The sequence below is a fragment of the Ambystoma mexicanum genome, chromosome 5p, assembly GCF_040938575.1.
Source record: "Ambystoma mexicanum isolate Mex_15411 chromosome 5p, UKY_AmexF1_1, whole genome shotgun sequence".
Classification (NCBI taxonomy): domain Eukaryota; kingdom Metazoa; phylum Chordata; class Amphibia; order Caudata; family Ambystomatidae; genus Ambystoma; species Ambystoma mexicanum.
Window position 1 is genome coordinate 204,102,142 of NC_090930.1, and position 19,634 is coordinate 204,121,775.

General features: G+C 46.8%; 1 protein-coding gene across 2 annotated transcripts in view; it reads left to right on the forward strand.

The window, feature by feature from the left end:
• COL4A6 (collagen type IV alpha 6 chain) overlaps positions 1 to 19,634 on the forward strand; it is an 856,046-nt gene that overhangs the window by 288,543 nt on the left and 547,869 nt on the right. The gene's annotated exons all lie outside the window — the stretch shown is intronic.

The following is a 19,634-nucleotide window of genomic DNA, read 5'->3' on the forward strand; positions in this document are numbered from 1 at the left end:
AAAGAGAAGGCCTCGGAGCGTAATTAGCTGTCTGGCTGCTGAAGACACTATGTTATGTAATGTTGTGTTATTAAGTATGTATAATGCTGTAATATTTGATATGCATGTATAAGAGGGAAGGGGCTGGGGGCTCGAGCGGGTGAGAGGTGTGTGCGGATATCGAGTAAACCGATGGGCATTATGACCCTCGTGGAGTGTTGCGGGATACGCCAGACCTGAACGAGGGCAGTGTCAATGCTGCTGCCATTTGATATCTTCACTGTTTCTTCCCTTCACATCACGATTTCATTATGAAAATCAGTGTTTGTCTAAAAGTTGCTTGGAAAGTCCCACGCCCACACTCTTCTCGTTGGATAATCTGTTACAAATAAATAATTTAAAGGCAGCTATCAGAAGCCAAACTGTTCAGTGTCTCCAACATCAAGCAACAAAATGTTCAAGTTCTGAGTAAATTCATGGACGATTCAAACCATCCATCCAAACAGGAGCAGATAGTTTTGCAAATTAGACTCTTTTCTTTTCAAGATCCAAATGGATAGTTATTAAGGATGGAGGCATAAGAATACTTTACGTTATCAAGACATATGAATGATAAAGATGGCGCTGAATGGATCAGTGGCTTATGTAATGGCCCTTTTGAGTACCATTAATTAGCAAATGATTTGTGTTATGTTTATAACCAGCATAGACACTTGTTTATTGCAAGATCTGCATTCTGTGAATGTGTAACAGACACTTTGCTAAGCACATCTTTAGTTTCATGTGCCCCTGGGGATATTATTTCTGTTCCTACACGCCATGACTTGATGTTTCAATGCACAATCCTAAAATGAACACATGCTGTGCACATGTCACTGTCCTTACTGTTTATTAAATTAGACAAATGATCATTTCTAAGCAGCATTTTTAAATTAAACTGGTACATTATAGTTTGCAACAACCAGTCATTGTTCATACAAGGGATACGTATTGTTCATCAATACGTAGCATCAAACTAAACTAATTGTTGAACTGACATAAGCAAAGCTATGGAACATAGTAAATAAATAACCCACTTATCATTTCAAATTAAATTCCCTTGTCTCAAAAACATAACTTTCTTTATATTTCAAAGTATTGTATCAAAGCATCACAATGTGCCTCCATAATGAAAACACACTAAATATTAATATCTTGTGCATGTATGCCAAGCAAACTCTTTGCTATCTTAAACATACACGCTTCCTTCCTATTTCATTTGTTCCCCTTGGTGTCAGTGAACATAAGTGTACAATCCACTAACTTTTGAGTTCCCATACTTACTTGTTTCTGTGTCAAATTCTCGAATGTATCTTGTCCTTGAAAATTGCAACATACTTAAGACTTTGCGTGTCAATCTGGTAAAAAATGCACCACATGTTGCAGATCATTTTGTGGAGCCTTTTCTGTGCACGTCCACGCTCGTATTTTTGATTACATGCATTTTTTTTACTTCAATTGTCTGACGCTGTTTGAACATAGTTGACGAAGTTGCAAACATGAATCTTTTTAAGCCAAGGTCACAGGCAGAAATGATGGCGCAAATAGTATTGTCCAGTGTGTTTTGGGACTCGTTTCTCAATCATCTTTGAAGTTCATACCACATTTTTGGGAAATTTGTAAATAACTCAAAAGACTTGAGGTAGACCAGAGGTCTGTAACTTTGGCTTTGCAGGTGTTTTGAACTACAACCTCCATAAGCACCATCTAACACAGTCAATCTTAAGGGATCACAGGAAAACACCTGGAGAGCCATTGGTTGCAGGCCACTGACCTAGGCAGACTTCTGGGTGATCCCAGGAATGTTGATAGCTCGTCTACCCTGGTTTTCGATTAACTAAAAAGCTCTTGTTGGCAGTGTGTGCTTCAAATACTAATTGGAAAAAAGGGTGTCCTCTGTGAAAGTTTGTTGGAGGAACTAGAGTTATTCTGCATTTTAAAGCTTATGTGCACTGACTATGCGACTAATAGACGTACCATCTTGAGAAGTAATTAGAGAATAGGTCATTTGATTCCTTGAAGGATGAAACAAGCATTTTCCCAGTTTGTCTTCCAATATAAACATACTTACCGTTGATGTAAATATCACAAAAAGTATACATTTCTTACCAAAACCTAGTATGCAAAACACAGTCTAAATGTAAACAGGATTCTTGGCAGAATTTAGCAAATGCACATTCTTTATCTAGAATGCATTGATAGGTGAATGGGTGCTTACACAGCCATGATCTAAAGTATTTTGCTTTCCAAGTGTAAGTTTAACAATCTTGCAGGGTTGGGTAGAGAGTGGGAGAAGGCATGGGGAGGCATAAAACAGGATTCTGTAACCGGCTGTGGCTCGGCCACCCATGGTCCTTCATCATTGACTCTGCTGGCCAGGGCTGATAGGCGTTGCCCTTGTCATAGAACGTTTTAAGAAAGATGGTCAAAGAGTTGAAGTATCCCATGGATTGCCTTCAGAGTCAGCAAATGATCCTGCAAACGACAAAACCTAGCTTATGGCTCTGATGGTCCCGAGAGCCAAGGCGCACAGTTATCGTGCCCTGGGAATTGCAAAACTTTTGAATGGCATTTTCTACTATGTGCATGGCATGACTTCCTGGCTGGTTTATTTCATGCAGCTCGAGAGACATGTTGACGTCCAGTCCTGTCGCGATGTCAATCGCAATTCTGAGAAATATCATTTCAAGCCAACTTCAGATATCAGAGCTCTGCTTTCAAGGTTCCTTTCATTTTCATTTTTACACCACATCAGAAATCTACAGGTTTTATTATCACCAGAAACTGGCACCCATCAGGAAAACCATGCTAATTAATCTTGTGTCAATTAACCCACACAGAAGGATGAAATAAAACAGATTCTCTTCACCCTCACCTTCTGCTTAATAGCACACACAATCTTGGCCAGGCCATGTTACCTTTGCAAGGCTCTTGAAGTGTATTTAAGGTGTCCAGAACTGGAAATCACACCGCACAGCGCTGCCATTTGCATAGTGGGCAGGCACTCCGGCAGAAGCGAAAGGGAGGGGCGTGGGTTGGGCTAGTTGTGAGATAAGGTGGATTCAAGGCAGAGTTGCTGCTTTGTTGGTGTGTGCATTTGGGAAATGCCCGGGTACTGGGTGATAGATGTCTAGGTGGCCTGTGTCAAGGGCATCCAGGCACTTGTGTCCAGATGGGAGCCCTGTCTGCTTGTGATGCTAGGCTGCATTGGATGGAGTGATGGAAATTTAATTGGTTGTAGAGGTGTAGACTTTTGAAGTATAATACATGTAGGGGGGGTTGTAAATTGCTGTGTGTAACTGACATAGTTGATCTGTGTAAAGTGTGTTTGGGCTTGAAGGAGAGAGTGCTAGTGTTGCGGCACACAATTCCTTTCATGGGGAAACAATCTTTGACAATATGGGGCTAAATAAAAAGGGCAACAATTAAACAAAGGTAAACAATTCATATACTCGGGCAACAATTAAACTAGGGCAAAAAATGCCTACTGTGTGGCAGCACTTAATGTAGGCTGCTAATGTCAGAGTCGGCGAATGTGGGTGTGTAAATGTGTGAAGAATGTGCCCATTATGATGTCACGTTAATGCAAGTGTTGAGGAATTATTACAAAAACCATCAGAAGTATTTGTGAGCTGAAGAAAGAATTAATGGAACAAAATGGCGCTTGGGGTTGGGTACTGGCATTTAAAAGTCTGCATCTCCCGTGCAAACCTAATCTGCACACGAGATGCAAACTATAATGGTATGTCCCATATATTGACCCGCTATGCGCTTAAATGCCTTGGGTATGTGTGGGTGGCACCAGTTGACCTGGAGAGCTAAACCTAGCACCTGCAAGATGTTCCACTCCAGCGTACCCATTCAAGCTGTGGGGGAAGTGCAACAGGTTTCCTCATTCTAGTTTCTCGCGCCACACTACACATGCGTAAGGTCAACTTCTCTCAGCGCTGCTTGATATAAAACTTAACTGCATTCAGTAAATACTTCACAGCCTCTTAAGCGCATAATAACCCAAGGGAGAAGGAGACTGCGTTATTGAATTAGTAGTGGCCGATACATTGCAGCGTAGTCCTTTGCTCCGAAGTCCTCTGCTCCGAAGTCCTCTATGCATATAGCTCACCTAGCCAGGGGTCTGCAACCTTTGGCTCTCCAGATGTCTTGGACTGCAACTCCCATCAGCTGTAGCCAGTATTAGTCAATGGAAAGGAGCCATGGGAGTAGTAGTCCAAAACCTCGGCAGAGCCAAAGGTTGCAGGCCCCCGAGCTAGACCCTTCCCCCGTTCTTCATGATTGTAATCACAGGATTACCAAGGTTGAGGAACTCTCTGGTGGCGCTCGTTAACTTATCCTGGAAAGCTGAAAGCCAGAGCTACCAAGCCTGGCAACCAACCAACAAGAGAAGAAAATACAGTTGGGGAGAGACTATTACACCCCCCCCATGACCAAGCAGTGTGGGTCCATCTCCCATCCTCCAGGCATAATGCATAGCGAAAGGAAGGAAGGCCAAAGCACCTGGTAAAACCACTGCCTTGCTTTGCCCAAGCGTAAATACATTGGAATGATTAGGAGGGCAGAGGGAACCACAACGGGGAGTAGGTGATGTGGGCACCATGGAGCAGGAACAGGAGCCAGATGAAGGTATATTGTACACTTTCATTTTCTGCCCTGCTCCCACCCTTCATTAATATCTAATGTAAGGAATTGACAGATTAAATAAATACACAAGGGTCTTCTGTATATGCTACTGGGTTGGACAGTGGTTGTCTGCCACCTCGGCAGGGTATTTCATTAGAAGGCCCCTATTTTTGAAGATCTGTAAACCCAGTTGAGAATTTAGAGAAGTGTTTTAGTCGCTAAAGGCAACCTTCATGGGAACAGTATTAAAGTGGATAGTCTGGTGTTCTGCAATACTGCTAAACAAGCATTGGCAATGCCAACAGTTTGTTGTGTAGGTATGGTAAAGACACTTGCCTGGGACAGCCGTAGTGGTATTAATTGCCCATTGATTGTAGCAAGTGCAAAATGGTGTGATCCCCAGGGCATCTAATAGCAGTGGCTGGCAAAAAAAGTCATACTTATACACAAGGCAAAACTGTTGCCTTTGCCAATGCTTGTTTTTAACAGGACTTCAGTGAAGAACACGCAGGGTGCTTATAAATCGAGTGGCTCAAAGCAGACCCAATAAGATATTGTTATTACACCAGGAGCGGGTTTACAACTCTAATTAGGTCATTAACTCTCAGAAGACAGCTTTGAAAATACACTGGCAGACAATTTGAGTTCACATTTTGATGGTATGGCTTAATTTAAGCGAGCTCAAAGAGTTCCAGTGAGGATGTGTTTTGAACAGAGAGGGGCAGGAAATGGGTTGGATTGGCCAAGGGATTAGCATGGCCATGGCCAGTCAATGGGTGGGCACATACCTAAACAACACCTATAAGCTGTGTATCCCTCCTCATATGCCATTCCTCCCTACCTGTAATAAATGCAATCGTTTCGGCTTATAGGTGTCGCAAGCGCCACCCAATAGTCCAAACTAACAATGGTGTTCCAAAAGTCCAGTTTGGATACAATGGCAGTTTTACGGTAGAACGCACATAATGTAAAGTAAAGTGCTCCTTGATATAGTGCAACCTCTGCTCCTTAGATGGCCTCTGGGCACTTGGTTCTGGAAGATAAGGGGGAGGGGTGGGAGAGGCAGGTTGATTGGTACGAATACCTGATTCCTGTGTGCTCATATCTCTCTTGGTGGGTTATGCCAGCAACACTTTGCTGTATCTCCATCCAAGATCAACTGGTGGAGCCGCTGGCTTGGAATATGAGTGCATGTGTGATAGGGGTAGTGGTGGTGTGGAGCCGTGCAGAGCAAGCTTTCCATTTCCTGTGGTAAGTGTGGTGGTGGGGGTACTTGCAGGTGTTAGGCTGCAGTGTGCAAAGTGTAAAGTGACAAGGGATTGGAGTGGTGAGTCCGTAGAAGCGGTGACAGAGGAGGGGAGTCCTGGAATGACAGTATTAATCAGGACTGGGGTCTCCTTATCCTTTGTTTTGTTTTATGATGGTTGGGCGGTGGTAGGTCAGAAGTGTTCCATTTTCCCTGTCCTCACTCTTCAAAAGTCCTGTGTCCATGAAAGATGGTTGAGGTCAGCTCAGTGGGTTTAAGCAAAGGCTGATGGTGTTGATTAGGAGCACGGGGTCAGGCACTGGGGAATTGCTGTCCTCATGATTGTTGGACAGCGGTTGTTCAAGAGTTTCCCAGTTTCCCTGACTCCACCGAGTTGGTGCTTATGGGTTGGATATTGAAAGGGACGAAACATATCTGTGGTTGCTTGTGTTTCCGTGCAGAGGGGACCTGGCCTAGCAGTTTGTGCAGGGCTGCTCCCATTGGTGGCAGTACCTGGCTGATTTGCATATGGATGTACCCCTTTAGCAATGGCACAGGTGGGCTAAAAACGGTGGTGAGAAAGTTTGCCAATTCATTCAAAACCTTCCACCCATCACTTTTGGGGTTTTAGATCTTAAAAAGTTCAATGGCCACGTGTGATGGGAGAGAAGAACAAGCACATGTAGCAAGATTTTATTCTCATAGAACAGAGGACTTCAACCCCTGTGGCAGATGTGGGGGCAGCTTGACTGGGAGCCAGAAGATTTCAACCAACTCTGTGTTTTGGTTGCCCTAATCCCAGCCTGAGCCCAATGGCGACGGGTGGTATTGATGCCTCGAGTCTGTTGCGGATGACAAGTAGGCGAGACTAACCTGATTGTGTCCAGCCTTGGGAGTCCAAATGTGTGTGGCTTTGTGGTAAGAAGGAAGGATTCAGAAAAAGAAAACACTACCTTCCCTGGGCCATGTAGTTAGAAAATGTCTGTATTGTAGCAACCATGCCAGGACATACTCAAGCAAAGCAAGCTTCGTGCATGCTATAAATTTGACCAGGTGGATAGGCCATTGCCTTCATTAGCTCTCTCCATGAGTTAACATTTAAAGGGCCTCGCCAGATGGATATCTTTGGGTTGTTTTCAACAGGGACAAGAATGTCTATGCAAATCCTCTGGGGTTTCCCTTTCCAGAACATTAATTCCAGCTTTGCTATAGGCCAGAGTACATGGAATTTGTGTTGCGGTTCTGCAAGCGCTCAGCACAGAATATGCCTTCCTGCATGACTGAGAAATGGCTCAATGGTGGAAAAAGCTGGTTCTATTAAACACATTGGGCCTCATTGCCAGTTTGGTGATCCGATCAAAACAGATGGAATTACCGCTACTTTTGCCACACCACCATATTATGAGGTTTTAGGGATGATGTGGGGGAAAGATCCTTTCTGGGCTTCATCAGGACTCAATCGTTCCAATCCAATACAGTTTAGCCTGCTTCTCCATAGCATCCATGTTGATCGTGCAAAGCAGTTGTGGACTCACGATTTTACCACAAGTTCGCTTCATAGATAGAAAACATCTATTTTAAAATACCTACTAAAAAGAAAGAAACACACAGATGAAATATGACGAGCAAGACTCAGGGCCTTATTCATGGAACGTTTAGAGCGGAGCAAAGTGATGTGGAACTGCCAAGAAACATGTTCCACCAGGCGTAATTCACTGAGCGGTGCAACGTGTACTCAGGCTGTGAACGTCTGTGCGAGCCTTGTATGAGATACCACGCAGAACATGGGCGTGGCTTGCGCATAGGGCGGGGAAAGGGGCAGATCATAGAAAATGGAAAAGAACATGCGAAAAAGTGGCCGTTACGAGAGACGGCCCGCGGGCAGTCCCTGACACGCCCACATTTGCACCAAACGACATGTGTTTACGGAACCACCCGCGCAGACTCCCGCAGAGAAATGGCCATGCAAATCCCTCAATCACTAGGTGTAAGTACACTTGCACATGGGATTCGCAGTGCAGGGATGGGTTTGCATGTCGGATTTAGGGGTGTGTATATGCAACCAGGGTTCTGATCTAACTTAGGGGTGCGCGTAAGCAGAGTAGCGGGGTGCAGGAACGGTTTACAGGGGTTCGCATGCAGATTTTCCGAGTTACGATTTTTCATACGCATGTTATCAGGGTGCCTGCAACAATTACGGGGGACCTTTGTGCAGGGACCCAGAGATGCAGGCCTGCTTGCAGGGGCCCGTATTCGCCCCAGGGGGGGGGAGCACACAGAGGTAGCTGTACTGGCTGTTTATACTTTACAGGTGGGCGTGTCACTTGCGATTACGGTTACTTTGATCAGGAAATTCCATGAATACGTGGGGCGCGCATTTTTTATTCTTCACGCAGTGTCATTATCAGCGCGCAGCACTTGCGGGATTTCTGCGCACCTTTCCATGAATCGGGCCCTTAGTCTCCAGCTTTGCTCTCACACTAGGTTTCCTTTTCACTGGCCCATGCGCATTCCGCTGTTCGTGCACCAGCTCGCTACTGGAGCGCAACACGCGTGGGTTATGGTTTGTTTTAGGTTTTTCTTGGGTTATATGGTCACCTCTGGATTCGTAATGGATGCTTTCCCCGGCCCCTCCTGCCAGGATAGATTCACTGGTCCGATAAAGAGAAGAGACTAGTTTAGGGCCCCGCTTGAGGCCAAGTAAAGGTCAGATGTGTGCTGCTATCTGTTTCTTTAATCAAAGGCACGTGACTGATGAGGCGCACTTCCCCTCCACCCCCCAGTTTAATGATTATCAAAAAGGTGGAAACCGCAGAGCAGTCTCCGTGTCCTGCTCTGAACCTCGTTACTTGCACACAGTGTGAGCAGCACAGGATCGATCCGTTTCCATGGGGAATACATACAAAAAGAAGGAGCGCCCCCCAGATTCGCGTGTGCACTTTCACCCAGAGTTTGAAGCGTGTCTGCTTCCTTTAATGGATCTCGGGGTTGTATACAGCGCGTCATGCCGGTTTCCTCCGGCCTCCAAGCTAGTGCTTCGGGTATCAGCCTGGGAGGCGAGAGGCACTGGCCCGCCACTGCATTGCATAGAGCCAATGTGTTTTGAAGGCAAACAGTTTGCACGTGAGCTGTCTCCCAAGATAAATGGATTGCCAGTTGCGCCAGGAGAAATATTGGCTGTGAATGGGTTCGCGGGCTGTCTTCAGCCTCTGGCATCCGATGGCACGTGCTGCACACACTCAGATGTGACCTCCGCGATGCCACTTAATGCACTGGGGCGCTTTTACGATTCTGAAGTTCCCCCTTGCTGAATGTGAATATCCCATTACAATCCTGATGGATTGTCTGGTTGATTGGCAACTTTCATAAACGTCACTGTTTGTACAGCGCTGAATGCTGCTTCGAAGCACTTTTAGGCATGCGGAGAAACGATATGGCAATGATACAGAAGAACACCCTACCCTGCACGTCCCCTTCCTGTGTTACCTGTAACACACAAAAGCAGACTTGCTTTGCATTCAGCTCGAAGTGTCGCCACAAAACCACCACAAAAGCATCACGTCCGCGCACCCTACTGGCAAACCCAATGAGCATTTCACCACTTTCTTCTTATCCCTCTTAGAACAGGTCTTTCTTTGCTCCGGGCACCTCCTTTTTTCAGCCCTGGGGGGTGTGTCATGCACCTCGCCAGCTTCATCAATGACTCTCAGCCAATGGGCCAGGCCAAATATGTCTGTGATAGTGATTTAGCATGAAACTGTTCTGATCAAGTGATGCAAACTGGGATATTTGCTCTTTTTAAGTATCTTAATATCCCCCTAACAAAGAGTCTCTACATCCCAAAGCATTTGTACAGTTTATCCATAGTATGTTAGGTGTGGCTGCTTCTGCACGGAGCTCGGAATGAATGCAACATGCAATCATCTGCCTTAGGGCCTCATCACGACTTTGGCTGTAACCCTTAAATCCGGCGGTCGCGCTATTACCGCCGGATTTAAGGGTCCGCCAAATCAGGACTTCGGCGGATTTCGCCCCAGCTCTTGGCTGGGGGGAAATCCACCGAAAATTCGCACTATTACCACTGGCGGGAAATCCACCGGAGGTAAGAGCGCAAAGTTTCCCCATTGAGCCCAATGGGGAATGGGGCATTCCCGAATGTGCTCAACAGGGAATGGGGAATTACATTACCACCGAACTCGTGATCCGGCGCTATTAGCGCCGGGGAGTTCGGCGGTAGGGCTAATACCGCCGGCGGTAATACCATTACCACCAAAGTCGTGATCAGGCCCTTAGTCTTCTAAAGCCCCGCAGCGTGGGTGGGAGCTCTGGGGGAGCAGATGTTGGGGACTGCAAGGCTCGCCTAGCCTTGGGGGCGTTGGTCCTTAGGACGAAACGGCATATCCGGGAAGACAAGCCTTGCCAGAGCTCAACTCCGTCTTGTTCCGGCCCATTTCCTACCCTGCTTGTACCTTTTTTGCTCGGTTTTTGGGGAACTTGTCTCTCGTCGGTGAATGTGTGTGGATACAAGTCATGTTCGCTGCAATACATGGGGTGCCATTAAAGTCACTTCTTCATAAGACTACTGGCCCCCACCACTGTGCTCCAAAGGCTGCACTTCAGAGAAAATGTTACAATACATATAATGTGATATTAATGGGGGAGAACTTATCTAAACGGTGCTTCCTTCTACATGCAGCACTGGGCAGGACGTAAAGGATTCCCTGTGTTAAATGGGACGAAAATCTAGGCCTCCAGCACTTAAGTGGTTAATACTAGTATTGCTGGTGTCTGCCTGCATCAATGGATGGAGGAGGACCACTTGCATCATATAGCAATACCACACTAAAGTAATCAATTACTTATATGATAATATGACATCACATTGTACAACGTGCCTAATGCCGGATTCCATCGGCGTGTAAGCGCTGTAACAACATCTGTTATAATCACCTGATGTACGGCGGCTCCATTGATGGACTTCAGAAAAGATGAAGGTCTGAGTCGGCTCAGGACCACACAGTTGCTTGGTCCAAGTACTTACCTTTCAGCTGTACTTACCGTCTGCAATCAGGGAGTGCATTTAAAGCGGCTGTCGAAGCGCGTGCATGCGCTTGGCTCGTGTGCACGCAGAAAAGCTTGCCGCTGTCTGGAATTAATGTCCCTGGTCGCTTTTATATTGGGGCGGAAGATGAGACATGAGAACTATTTCGTTCACAAGCGCCCGTGCCACCCTGAAGTCCGAGCCTGGCCTGACGAGAAGTGAGAATGCCAGACGCACCCTGCGCACATGGCAAGCGCTCTTACGTCACGAAGCCGGAGGACCCGTATGCACGGGACCGCTTGGAAGCAGGAACGAGGCGCGTTTACGAGAGTGATGGCTTGATGGCCCACAGCTGCCGCCAGTGTCCTCACGAATGAGGAGGAAGCTGCTGATTAACCCGCGGCGGGGACACCCCGTTTAGGGCTGGGGTGGTCTGCGCTTTGGTCCCCATTGACAGACGGGGCTGTGCTTTTTGTGTCGGGGGGACGGGCGGGGAGCTCTTCCCTTTGTGGCTGGAGGGAGCATTCAGCTCTCTGAAGGTGAACAAAGACATGGCGACGCTTTGGAGAGCCGAGGAAGGGGCGCAGTGTCCAGGCACAATGGGCGCAAAGAAGGCCCCGATTAGGCCACGCTCACTTTATTCTTAAAGGTCCTCTTTAACAGGGGAATTGCTCACTCACGTGTTAAAAAAGTTCCGTGCCATCTTTAGAGGTTTTCAGGGGGAAGTCAGCAACAGGCAACGCCTGCTTTGTTCCCCAGACCCGAGTGCACCGTGCGAGGACCCCTCAATTGCCCCAGCTGTGAAGTGGGTTGTAGAAAAAGAGGGGAATTGTCTCCTTCTTCTTGAAACTAAAGCATGACTCCATCACATATACCCCTTTGTCTTGTGCGAACCTTCCAATGTAATGCATCACTTTTGCCCACCTAATGCCCCCACCCCCAGCTTGTATAGCTTCAATGCAGAGCACGTGTCCAGTCACCTGGTTATCAGATGCAGGTGGGAAGGGATGTTGTATGGAATTAATGCTGTTGGTGAAGTGCCATTTTGGAGCCTCATCCCTTGTAAAGCCCCAGATTTCATCTATGTTGGGCAGGTCTGGGAGCCTCTGGCGCCCCCTTGCTGCTGCGTCCTATATACTAGACGCTACATGTCCTGTAGAGATACCGCCTGTCTCCTCTGTTGCTTAATGTCTACCTTCAGCCTCTCATGTCCTTCGTCCGAACATTCCCTATCCAATTTGACTCGTATATAGACGACACTCGGCTTTATGTCAAAGCCGCATGTCCTCGCGTGAATGCTTTTGCTCAACTGTAGACGATTGTCTGGGAGAGGATGGGAGATGGATGACTGGGAATGGTCTCTAATTCCATCCACTTAAAACGGAGGTCATGCTGTTAGGTCTGGCGTATCTGCTAAAAGATACGATATGGGCACCGCCCCTCCTGATTCTCTTTGGCCTTCCCAGCTCTTGTGTCAGGAGATTTGGGGTTTATCTGGGACACAGATTCCTCCCTCCAAGTGAATGAACTTTCCAGAATTTCCTTCTTCTGGTTTTGGCTGCTCAGAAAGACCCTCCAGTTTGGTCCTAAAGAACTTGATTCTCTTGTGGTGGGTGCACTGATACATTCTCATCCCTACTACGCGAATGCTCGCTGTGCTGGCATCTCTAATTGTGGCACAAGTGACAACTGATTCAAAATGCTGCGGTGCATTTAGTTTTTAATCTATGCAAATCTGCTTGGATGTCTGTCGCAGACAGCGAATTGGCTGTCAATTCTGCAAAGGATCCCCTTTATACTCCTCTGTCTTACTTATGAGTACATTCATGTTCTTGACATTTCCCTGTATCCACGAGATCACTTCGCTCTGAAGACAAAACATTACTCCCGGTTACTCGTTCAAGCTTCTACTTGAGTGGTGACAGATGTTTCTCAGGGTGAGGCCTTAAATTGTGGAATACGCTTCAACAGGGCATTCCGGTTCCCTTCTGATATTTAGGAAAATGCTGAAACTCTATCTTTTACAATCATTCATCCAAAACTCTAAGTTCATCTGTGCCCAGGTGCACGTCCTCCTCGAGGTTCCTCACTGCGCGGGACACGCGGAAATACAATAAGTGTACCTGCTGTCAATCTGCCATGAATCTGAGATAGCAGAATTGAGCGGAGAGCTCCAGTAAAAAGAAACTGTCCATATGTTCCCTGACAATGGAAGATTTACTATGTTAGCAACACAGGCTTCACAGGGTCTTCAGCATCCTGTGAATTTAGAGCAATGTTTGCTAAAGATATTAGGAACAGTGCCGGTTTATGAGCAAGACGTAACATGTGAGTTGGGGACTGGTGTTATGGGAAGTGGTAGGCTATGCTGCCAGGCAAGGAGAATTGCATCCCTCAAAATGATACTGGTCTCTGACTTTTTAATTATGTTTGGACATAGAATACCTGTGAAGGGTTTTATTTAAATGTCCCATTCGTTTTATGAGAGGGAGAATGGTAGTCTCTTGCTCCGTGGACACTGGTCTCCCGCTCCATGGGCACTGCCATCATTGGCATCAATCTCCATGTATCTAGGGATTCAGGGTACATCATTGCACCCGCTCTGCCAGCTGCAGGGGAACTGCAGAGAAGCAATGCAGCATAGTGTATGGAGCCCAGGACATGGGACGCTGCTCCAGTCCAGCTAGTGGGATGCATTGTAAGGTATTCCTTTCCATACAGCAAAGTGCTAATTAAGGATATCTCAGGGGCAATGTGTTTGTCTTGGAGGCAGGACAACACAGAACAACACAGGTTTGAAACCCATTCTGCACTTAGAGACTGGTCTCCAGTGTTAAGTGTGTAATAAAAGATTCATGAATGATGCATAATTACTGCATCAAGAGCAGCAATCCCTGATTACTGCAGAGTGAACCCCATTATGGAGAAGCAGCATGACATTTTACCCCTACCCCTAAGACTTCCCACCAGGTGGATTAAACAATCTCCCCTGAGAGGGTGAAGGTGGCTATCAAATCTTTCCTTCCTTGTTATTCTGCTGATTGTCGTAGGCAGAGGAAACTCAAAGCAGTAGGGATCTCTCGTCTCAATTCGGGTGGAAAGATAAATGCTAAACACAAGTGGGAGGAGTCAGAAGGTGGGGCATCCTTTTCCAGAAAGACAGGACCTGACCATCTAACACAGCCTTTAGTAGAACTGTGGTGTCTGAGGGAATTTATTTAGTCGAGGGACACCCTTGATTCAGACATACCGGACTATGTGGAACAATTCTCATTGAAGGAGTGACAGAGTCTGTTTTGGCTTGAAAAACAGGTGTGCACTTATTCCTGTTTCAACAATCTGCCCAGGGACATCCACCAATGTTTGCAGGCACTATACTTGCTTTTTCTAGGGCGGAGACTGATGTAGAGAAGCAGGACACAGCAATTGTGTTTACTAAACTTTTGCAAGTGTCCCATCCTGGCTCTAAAATATTATCTATGTCCCCAATGTTGGGCTTCACTCTGCCAGCGGCCTCTGCTACCGGGATAAAGAGCTAGCCCCTTCCCCTGTGTAGACTGTGCCTGTTCTGCATAGAGCTCCTTAAGGTCCCTTCTGCCCGCCCTCTAGAAGAGACTAATGACGAGGCCAGCGATTATCCATATAAAATTGCCAACAGAGCTTTCTTCCGCCATTTTGGATGTTTTGTTTTGTGGTGCCCGTCGCATGCCAGGTTTTATCGTGTAATTTGTTCGTTCTGAACCGTGTCGCTTTAGGCGCGCTCCCTGGAATATTTTTGAGAGCTAATAATTCCAATCCACTTTGCCCAAGGGAATGTCACTAAGCCCATTGCTTGTTTAAAAAATCTGGTCCGCAGCTGCTAATCCCCTCTTTTCAAACACTAATCCCTCTGGAGAAGGCTGCCCCCTCCAGTGTTTATGTAAGGCCCACCTGGGCTATTCCAATGCTCTTCTGATAAATGAGGACTCAAGCCAATGCCAACGTCCAGTGGTATCAACACGTTTCTCTGCAGTTTACATTCCCCCTGGAACCAACCCAGACATGGCGCAGAGGGCCATGCTCTAGGAGATGGATTCTGCAGTGGGTTCCATCGAAGCGCCATCCTCTTCTTGTACTGCCATTGTACCATGTTATTTCTTTACATGTACCTGCCTTATTGAAGAGTGGAAGGGAAGGTGAGCACACCTGTGCTCCTATGCAATGCATGTTCATGCTACCTGTTGTTTTTTTTACAGTCACTGTCTTTGGGACTGTGTGGTGCTTCCTGCATATGCAGTACCCGTGCGTGAGGAATTTTTGGGGAAGTTAAATTTGGCAACCTACCTCACCTTGCATAAACACATCCACTGTGTTTCTGAGAAACATGGTACCGCTGCAGTGGCGTAACACAAAATGTGGCCCCCCCGAGGCAGAGTGTGCTAATGGGGTCCGCCCCAAGCTCTTCGACGAAGTGTCTGGCACACCACAGACTGTCTGGCCGATGCATGTGCAATGGGCATGAAGATCATGCTACAGCAGGAGTAGCACACATGCTGGTCTAGGTAAAAGATATACTATTTTTTAATCAAACCATATATCTTTCTCCAGCAAAGAACCACTGCAATGTTTCTTGGCCTCTGGCTCTGAGTAGGTCCAGCCACCACTTTATGCAGCCTGTAACTTTATTATGCACACGCCACTGGTGAAGGCGGCTTGTGATGACAGGGGGGCATTAGCATCTCCCATGAACACGTGGATGCCACTGAATCCTAAGCATTTTCGGGTGGCTCAGGACAAAGCATTTTTTAAAACTAATTAGTTAAAATTGTATATTTACAGCAGAATTGTTTAAAAAAATGTTGTTAAAAATACAATCTACGGTTTGTTCTTCATTGTAACACAAGAAAAATTCCAATCAGTGCCCTGCCACCAACAGTACACAGGCTCATTGTATACCATTTTGATGGAGCCTGTGTCCCCAGCATCTGTCTTTGGGTCTGTGTGGTACTTCCTGTTCATGCAGTACTTGTACATGAAAGTTGTGTGGCAACTGTAAGTCACATTCTGAAGCTCTGGCCAAAATATATGCCACTATTTTCAGTGTAAATCACTTTTATGTTGTAGCCACAACCAATGTCAGTATGGTCCCTATCAATCACATACATGAAGCTGTGGCTGCAATCACGCCAGTATGGTTACTGTAAATCACTCTCACTAAGCTGCTGCCACAGTCCATTCCAATATGGTCACTGGAAATCACTTTCATGACACTGAGACCACAAACTATTCCAGTAATTAGCACTGTAAATCACTTTAATGATGATGCAGCCACAATCTACGCCAATATGGTAACTCTAAATCGTTTTCGCAAAGCTTTGTCCACAATCTTACCTGAATTCCCAATATAGCTCCTTGGATGACATTGTACAAACAAAATAAGCCAGCATTATGACAATGAATAACTTTCAGGATTCAGTCCATTGCCCCCCTCCTCCACACATAATAAATCATGAGACCCTACATACCTGCATTTAGGGCCACTGGGCATTGTTTCCGATGATCATATTTGTATCCAGTCTGCATATTGTATATATATCAATCTTGCTCAGTTTGCAAATAGATTGATGACTGTAAATAAAACACTCTCACTCAGTATATAAACAAATCAATCCGTGAGTAATTTTGTCATTCTGTCATTTTGTAAATATATGATCTTTGAAAAAGATGAAGGGTATGAATAGCACCAATGTAGGCTCCTGGCTGCTGTGCATAAAATCAAAGACCATTTTTGGAACTTAAGAATGGCCACTGATTTTTATATTTGACCAATATGTTGGTGAAATTAATACAAGCATGACAACCTTTTGAGCAAATAATGCACACTGGCCTTGGTGCTCGTTTCATTTGTCACAGCACTCACCTTAACAATACAATGGGCCTCATTCCGAGTATGGCGGTAAGGGATAGCTGCCACCGGTAACGAGACCGGTGGCGGTAATCCCTTACCGCCATACTCCGAGTTCCCTTTGCGCCCTCGCCCTTAATGCCTGCTTTGAGCAGGTGTTAAAGTCGAGGGCGCAAAGGGGCCTCCAAGCCAATAACGGTGACCGTAATGAACGGTCACCGTTATTTGCATCTTCCCCATTCCCATTGAGCCCTATGGGGGCTCATTTGGGAATGGGGAAGAGCCTTGGTGAATGGGGAATTACCGCCCCGCCAACCTTGGAATGGGGCGGTAATTCCGCCATCCACCAAGGCGCTGCCGGTCCGGATACGGCGTCAACCAAGGCGTTAATAGCGCCATTGGTTAGCGCCGTACTTGGAATGAGGCCCAATGTCTGTAAACCACGACCATACATGCTCCTTTGGACAGCCTCAGTTTTCAGGTGTGAGGTCTGGGCTGCCCTGATTGAGCATAAGGCAACCTCTCATTTCCCTAACTTCATTCCTTTCACAGCTTGTAAATGGATTTCTCAAAATCTCCCCTGGTGCTTGTTAGGGGGGGAGGGCAGCACTCAGTTCTGTGGTCCTGCTCAGGGGTGCCGCTGCACTGCATGGTTTGCAGGGACACTTGCTACACCGGAGCCTAGACACCCTCCCACCCCCACATTGATGGTGCCACCTTTGGTTGCTGCTGAGTGTTACCTTGCACTATAGTAAGTGCTGATGTTCAATGATGAAAAGTAAAGGTTTGACAGAAAATGTGGATGTCAGCAAAAAACAAGTAACGCACCCCACAAAGTCTTAAGTGTTCAGCCTGCAGGAAACGGGTTTGAATCTTAGCAGTGTCAACCCAGCCCTGCAGCTTTCCTAGTACAATAACCATTAGGTTAGGTAATGATAACAATCACCACAGCGCTAAGAAGTTAGTAAGATCTGGCATGTGGCGCTATATAAAAATGTGACACATCATTATTTCAGCCTGGTAGGTTTCAGCTCTTTACATGTTTAATATTTTGCTTCTAGCAAGCCACAGAAATATGCCGAAGAGCTTCTGTTTGTAATCTGTGGAAATTGGTAACACGAGGGGGGCTGGTTGTTCGGGCTCATCACAAATCTTTTCCACCGAGAAGGAAAAGGGTTGATTTGCTATTCTTTCAATGAGTTGGAAATGTGTCCAAACGAGCCATGCAAAGTAGACTTGTGCAGGACGTTGGGCTCTGAAGCTCTGGGGGCACTGAGTACCTTGGCCTGTCCCTTAGGATCCCAGAGAGGAGCACCTCTGTTCAACGTTGTGCTCCTTGTGCTATTAGAAGCCCTGTCTACCTGGGAAAATAATGGGGGCTAGAAGGGGTATAAATGCCAGTGACCCCAACTCACTCACCAATTCACTTGCACCTCTGCCCTCTTTGGTTAACAATATCTATAATGGAAAGAGCCAGGGATTAGGAAGAGCCTGTCTGCAGACACTGTAACTCTGGCCTTTCCAGATTACGATACCCTTCATGGAAAGAGCCAGGGACTTGGGAGAGCCTGCCTTGTGACATTGTAGCTCTGTCCTCTACAGGTAACCTTCTCCATCTAGGAGAGTGCCAGGGAATGGAGAGGCCAGGGAATGGAGAGGCCAGGGAATGGGTAGAGCCAGGGAATGGAGAGCGCCTTTCTGGTGTCATTGTAGCTCTGTCCTCTCGATATAACCTTCTCCAATTAGGAGAGTGCCAGGGAATTGAGAAGCCAGGGATTGGGGAGACCCTCACTGTCGCTCTGGTTTCTCCAGGTCCCCATATCCATCATGGAGAGAGCTCGGGAATGGAGAGCCCAGGGAATGGAGTGAGCCTGGGAATGGAAAGAACATGCCTGGAGACACTGTAACTCTGCCCTCTCCTGGTAACTGTATCCATCATGGAGAGAACCATAGACTTGGGAGAGCCAGCCTTGTGACATTGTAGCTCTCTCCTCTACAGGTAACCTTGTCCATCTAGGAGAGTGCCAGGGAATGGAGAGGCCACGGAATGGAGAGAGCCAGGGAATGGAGAGCACCTGTCTGGTATCATTGTAGCACTGTCCTCTCGAGGTAACCTTCTCCATCTAGGAGAGTGCCAGGGAATCGAGAGGCCAGGGAATGGGGAGAGCATGTCTGGAGACATGGTCACTCTGGTTTCTCTAGGTAACCGTATCCATCGTGGAGAGAGCTAGGGAATGGAGAGGCTAGGGAATGGAGGGAGCCAGGAAATGGGAAGAGCCTGTCTGGAGACACTGGAGCTGTGCCCTCTCCAGGTAACTATATACATCATGGGGATAGCCAGGGAATGGGGTGAGCCTGTCTGGAGACACTGTATCTCTGGTCTCTCCAGGTAACTGTATCCATCATGGGGAAAGTCTGTCTGGAGACACTGTAGCTCTGCCCTCTATAGGTAACTGTATCCATCACGGGGAGAGCCGGGGAATGGGGAGAGCCTGTCTGGAGACACTGTATCTCTGGTCTCTCCAGGTAACTATCCATCATGGGGAAAGTCTGTCTGGAGACACTGTAGCTCTGCCCTCTCTAGGTAACTGTATCCATCACGGGGAGAGCCGGGGAATTGGGAGAGCCTGTCTGGAGACACTGTAGCTGTGCCCTCTCCAGGTAACTGTATCCATCATGGGGAGAGCCAGGGAATGGGGAGAGCCTGTCTGGAGACACTATATCTCTGGTCTCTCCAGGTAACTGTATCCATCATGGGGAAAGTCTGTCTGGAGACACTGTAGCTCTGCCCTCTCTAGGTAACTGTATCC